This window comes from Schistocerca cancellata, chromosome 1, assembly GCF_023864275.1.
Source record: "Schistocerca cancellata isolate TAMUIC-IGC-003103 chromosome 1, iqSchCanc2.1, whole genome shotgun sequence".
Lineage (NCBI taxonomy): Eukaryota > Metazoa > Arthropoda > Insecta > Orthoptera > Acrididae > Schistocerca > Schistocerca cancellata.
This window is the reverse complement of record NC_064626.1, coordinates 161,519,511-161,525,376: the sequence shown is the minus strand read 5'-3', so window position 1 is coordinate 161,525,376 and position 5,866 is coordinate 161,519,511. Positions and strand designations below refer to the sequence as shown.

The following is a 5,866-nucleotide window of genomic DNA, read 5'->3' as shown; positions in this document are numbered from 1 at the left end:
GTGAAACACCATAGAAGTTCCCAGCTTATTAAATAGTGGTCTGCATGAGCTGTGTGAACTAACACCACATGTAGCTTGGATGGTATGATTTTATACTAAAATTATCCTGTGCCTGGACCGAATCACCCCAAAAGACTAATTCATATGAACTTGTAAAATTGTGCACTGATGAATCATTTTACGTGGTCACATATATTGATATTCTGTAGGATGCCATGAATATGCACCCTCCATGCCACCTGTTTCATGATGTCAACACTATAAGTGACTTGACTTTTACTGTTAACAAAATTACATATGAGGGACAGTTTTATGCAAATGAGTGCTAACATAGACATAGGCTGGTACCTAATATGTAGGTGGTAGTCTCTGGGTTATCACACCCCTTCGTCCATGGGGGAGCAACAATCTACTTCTTGCTGTGGCAACCCATGTCGAGCCACGTGTCCTGCAGTGCCCTGAACCTGGTCGATGTCATTGGGGGTGTAGGGCAACCTGTTCGATTTCACCAGCCCCCAGTCGGCACAGATAGGAACACACAAAGGCCCCACCTGGCAGTGCAGTTGTCGTTTCTGTGTCTCCACTGCAGAGAGCAGAGGCCACATCATGTCCTTGTCAGCTACTGGCATGGCAGGGGTGGCACTGGCAGAGCCAGTACCACACTCTGGTTGCCTGCCAAGATCCAGTCCATCGCGAACAGCTTACAAATGGAGAAAGACAAGAGTGGGGCCACAGGTGCCACACAGGGTGGAGAGTCTGAAGGCAGGAACACCCTGAAAGCAGGAGAGGAGGGAACTGAGGCTGTGACGGTGGAGAAACAAAGGATGGTGGTGACATCATGGTGGGCGAACAGTGTAGAGCTTGGAGGAGGGGGTGGTTGGGTATCCTGCTGCAGGTGCAGCTGATTTTGATGGTGCGTTACCGTCCCATCCTCTGTGTCCTAAGTGAACACACAGTGGCCCTGCTGCCATCGGACAGCTGCCAGAATCCACTGTCATAGTGGCTGAACCCCTGCATCCACACCTGAGTGCCTGGCCTGAAACTGAGAGACAGTGCCTCAGATGGCACCGTTGGTGATGGTTGCATGAGGTGGATAAGCTTGTGGGGCTGACAGCTTTGGAGCAGTTCCACCAGCCTCTTCTTCTTTCCTATTGGAGTCAACCTGTATGAACCCAACTGGAAACTTGGGAAGTGAATTATTTTCCATTACCCGACATCACCATTAGAGGAAGACTATGTATGGAAGGTGTGAAAACTTATTGATGTCAATCAGACAGGTAATATCCAGGAAGGAACCTGCAAAGTCAATATGAACCTGCTCCCATGGAGGGGAGGGTGTTGGCCAGGAAGAGAACATCTGGTGGGGCACCACCTGCTGTTCTTCACACTGAGAACAGCTGTGAGCAAGACGCTAAATCTGCCAGCCTATTCAGTACACAAGATGCTGGACGAAATTCCTCAGCGACCCTCGTGCAGGTGCTGCAGCATTGTTGTGAACAAAGGTTCAGGCAGAACCATCTGATGAGACCGCCAGTCAGTACTGAGGAGGGTAACACCCTGTGCTGGTGTCAAAGGTGAAAATAATGGCGTAACAGGTTGGAGTCCTGACCGGGAATGCAGTCAGACCAGCTATGTTGGATGTCCCACCATACCTATCGTAAGGTGGTGTCTTTTGCCATTACTGCAGCCACAGGGGTTGCCATGATAGAGAAAGCATCCGCCGCCTGTTGAACAACTTTGTCCAAATGGAAACATGATATGTGCTCTTGACCAAACACCGGGTTGGGTCCAATCGAGAGACGGGAAAGGGCGTCCACATTAGTATGTTGTTTGGTACTGCAGAAGTGAATTTCCTAATAGTACCTGCTGAGAAAAAGTGCCCAGCAGTGGAGGCAATAGGGAGCCCTCTCAGGTAGCTTTGCAGCTGGACCAAAGAGGGAGAGTAATTGCTTATGATCCTTAATGCGGTGAAACTTCATTCCGTAAAGGAAAACATGAAATTTCTTTAGCACAAAATTAATCTCAAAATATCTCTTTTGTGCAGCATTGAGTGTCGTCGAAGGATAGCAATTGGATGTTCTGAGTGGTCTATGTGCCAGGACAGTACCCAAGTTCTGTTCAGAGGCATCAGCTGCCGCCACCAACTGTTTACCTTGTTGAAGTGTGTCAAGGCACGGGGCCAATATAAGGACCTGCTTTAAAGCCTGCTCACACATTGGACAAAACAAAAGGGATGCCCTTTGTCAGCAGATTATTTAGCAGGTGTGCAATCAATGCCACACTCGGGATGAATTTGCTGTAATATGTGATCATTCCCAAGAAATACTGGAGTTCCTTGACAGTCCTGAGCAGGGAAGTGTGACAGTTCCTTTGACTGGCTTCTGTGTGGGTTGAATACCATTGTGGAAGATAAAATGTCCTAGGTAATTCCACTGATGGTTGGGAAAAAAAACTGATTTTTCAAGATTGCATTTGAGGCACATGGACTGGAGGGTGTGAAACAGCTGCTGCAAGTTTTTTACGTCTTCTGCTATTGTGAACCCCATCACCACAGTGTTATTTTGTTGCATCCTGGGACATACTGCAGCAGTTGTTCAAGGAATCTTCGAAAAATGGCAAGGACCCTGGCAATCCTAAAAACTAAACATTTGAACCTACACAACCCATGTAGCGTGTTTAGTATGAGGACTTCCTGTGATTCTTCATCCAGAGGTAATTGTAAGTAAGCTTCACAGAAGTCAGTTTTTGAAAAATCCTGTCCTCCCATGAGTGCAGAGAAAAGTTCATCAGGTTTTTAAACGAGATATGTATCGAGAATTGTATAGGAATTAACTGTAACCCTGAAATTTCCACACAGGCACAGTTTGCCTGATGGCTTTTTATGATAACTGACACTGTCCGCCACTCACTCATGGATATGGGTTCACTGACATCCAAAGCTGTCAACCTGTCCAGTCCATTTTTGACGGTGTTCCACAATGCGAGGAGCAAGGGTTGCACATGGAAGAAGTGGGGGCATGCTGACTTCTTTAGAGTGATGTGCACCACAAAGTTCCTTGTTTTGCCATGACCCTCAGAGAAGATCTCAGAGTATTTTTTATTGAGGCCGAAAGGTAAATGACATCAAAACTGAGAAGATTCTCTGTATCCATGCTGTGAACCACAAGGAAGGTGAGGTAGCATAAAATCTGTATGTATGACACCACAATCAAGATTTGTCTTTTAAGTGGAATGCTTTGTTTGTTATATGTTACCAAGTGCTCAACTGTGGACTTCAGGGAGGCACTCCTAGCTAGATATACGTTTGGTAGTTTAACAGGGATGCAGAGGTGCCTGTATCGACCTGTGACTGAACTTGTTTGTCACGCAAAGTGAGTGTGATGAACAGTTCCTGAGGTGATACTCCCGAGTTGGAGGAGTCCAACAAAATCACATTAAGTTCCAATTGGCCCTGACATTGCATGTGTTGTTTACCACAAGCACAAAAGACTGACACGAGATGTCCTCCCAACTGCCATATCTCACACCATGCCCATCTATCAGGGCATTTGCCTCTCACATGTTTTCAAACATTTTGAGCACGATGAAAATAAATGCCAGTTGGGGTGAAAACAAATGCCAGTTGGGGTGCTGAGATTGCTTTCATTGTGTACAAGACTGAACTATAGGGCAGCAGTGTTTGTTCTCTGCAGTTGCCACATTAGCTGCCTCAGCTAGGTTGGATTCCTGTTCTGGTTCTGAAATGACAGCCGCCACCTCAACCCCAAAATCCTACTGATAGCCTATGGCCTGGGAAACTTCAAAGGGTTGGAATAATTTTAAAATGTCCTCCACAGAAGGATCTTCCAATTGTAGAGCTTACTGACCCACTTCCTCATTCTGAGCCTCCACCCCCAAATAGTAGTGTCTTTAATCATCACTTTGGCATAAGATTCCTTATGTACAGAGTCACAAAACAGTATTTACTAGTTGGTCCCTGCAGTTCAGCTTCCTATGCATGATATGATTGGTCAGATTATTTACAACACTAATAAAATTCCACTCGGGATGCAATGACAGGACTGTGGCTGTGGAGGTAGGTAGATAACAAAGCACACATTTCATCAAAGGTGAGGTGCACAGGTTTTATGAGAGGGGCCAATATGCACAAAATTTGGTATGTACTAGGCAAGATCCACGGCAGGAAAAGGGATTTTACCACATCTGGAAGAGTTACCTGGAATGCGGTGAAATGCTGTTGTCACATGATGGGAATGGCAGTGGATTCATAGCTGCCTACTGGGAGAGCAATGTGGAGAACAAGGTCTCCTGATATTTCTGTCTGTCTAACTGCTGTTGCAGGAAATGTTAGAGCACAACTTTCATTGATTTACCTGGTGAGGTAGCCTGGGGTGCCGGGTTCATGGTTGGCAAATGAACACAGAAAATGCCCACAATTGTCACAAGTTTTGTTGTAACATACAACATGAAAACACTTCTAGAACATATACTAAGATGGTATCTGTTCTTTCGGACACGTCCGAAAGAACAGATACCATCGGTGACCATGCAGCTCGTTAGAATGAAATTACAATGAAATAAACACCCATAGATGCTTACAGGCGTTGACATATGTCAACGGCGACAGATGAAAATGTGTACCCCGACCGGCACTTGAACCCGGGATCTCCTGCTTATGTGGCAGATGCCCTATCCATCTGAGCCACTGTGGACACAGAGGATAGTGCGACTGCAGGGATTTATCTCCGGCATGCCTCCCGCGAAACCCACATTCTCAACGTATTGTCCCACACTACATTCGTAGTGCTCCCACCCATTATACTCATTACGTGCCGCAAGTAATGAGTATAATGGGTAGGATCACTACGAATGTAATGCGGGACATTACACTGAGAATGTGAGTTTCGCAAAAGATTTTCCAGAGATAAATCCCTGCACTCGCGCTATCCTCTGTGTCCTCGGTGGCTCAGATGGATAGAGCATCTGCCATGTAAGCAGGAGATCCTGGGTTCGAGTCCTGGTCAGGGCACACATTTTCATCTGTCCCTACTGACGTATGTCAACACCTGTAAGCAGCTAAGGGTGTTCATTTCATTGTAATTTCATTCTAACAAGCTGCATGGTTATCGATGGTATCTGTTCTTTCGGATATGTCCGAAAGAACAGATATCATCTTAGTATATATATATAGTTAAAGGCTCACCAGCCACTTGACCATCTTCTTCTTCTGTGCTAATGCACAAACAGTGCCCGAACTCTTACGGGAATCGGCAACGCGCCACGAGTAATGACTATAATGGGCAGGGGCACTACGAATGTAGTGCGGGACAATACATTGAGAATGTGGGTTTTGCGGGAGGCATGCCAGAGATAAATCACTCCAGTTGCACTATACTCTGTGTCCTCGGTGGCTCAGATGGATAGAGCGTCTGCCATGTAAGCAGGAGAACCCAGGTTCGAGTCCTGGTCAGGGCACGCATTTTCATCTGTCCCCGTTGACATATGTCAATGCCTGTAAGCAGCTAAGGGTGTTCATTTCATTGTAACTTCTAGAACAAGTATATTTTCTGATAACAGGCACCAGGAATAACGAGTACAATGGAGTGCCATATGGCAAGACAGTACAAATAGTTCAATGACAAAATGAGCCAGAGCAGAATGGGGACGAGGACTGAGTGGTGATTATCTACATAGATGCATATGAAAGAGGTGCAGTTGTTGTGCGGTGTCACCTGGCTGCTGTGTCTCCTAGTGGCCAGTTTTGGAATTGTTGGCCAGTGCCTGATACATAGCTTGTAGTCCAATGGATCACCACAGAATTCTTCTAATTAATTCTTTGTTTATTTTTTGTTATTTAGATGGCAAG

The 5,866-nt window shown here is 45.9% G+C and overlaps 1 non-coding gene across 1 annotated transcript; it reads left to right on the top strand.

Moving 5' to 3' along the window:
- Positions 1-5,400: 5,400 nt before the first annotated feature.
- Trnat-ugu (transfer RNA threonine (anticodon UGU)) lies at positions 5,401-5,475 on the top strand. The gene has a single exon. It is a non-coding gene; the product is annotated as a tRNA-Thr (tRNA).
- The last annotated feature ends 391 nt before the right edge of the window (positions 5,476-5,866 follow it).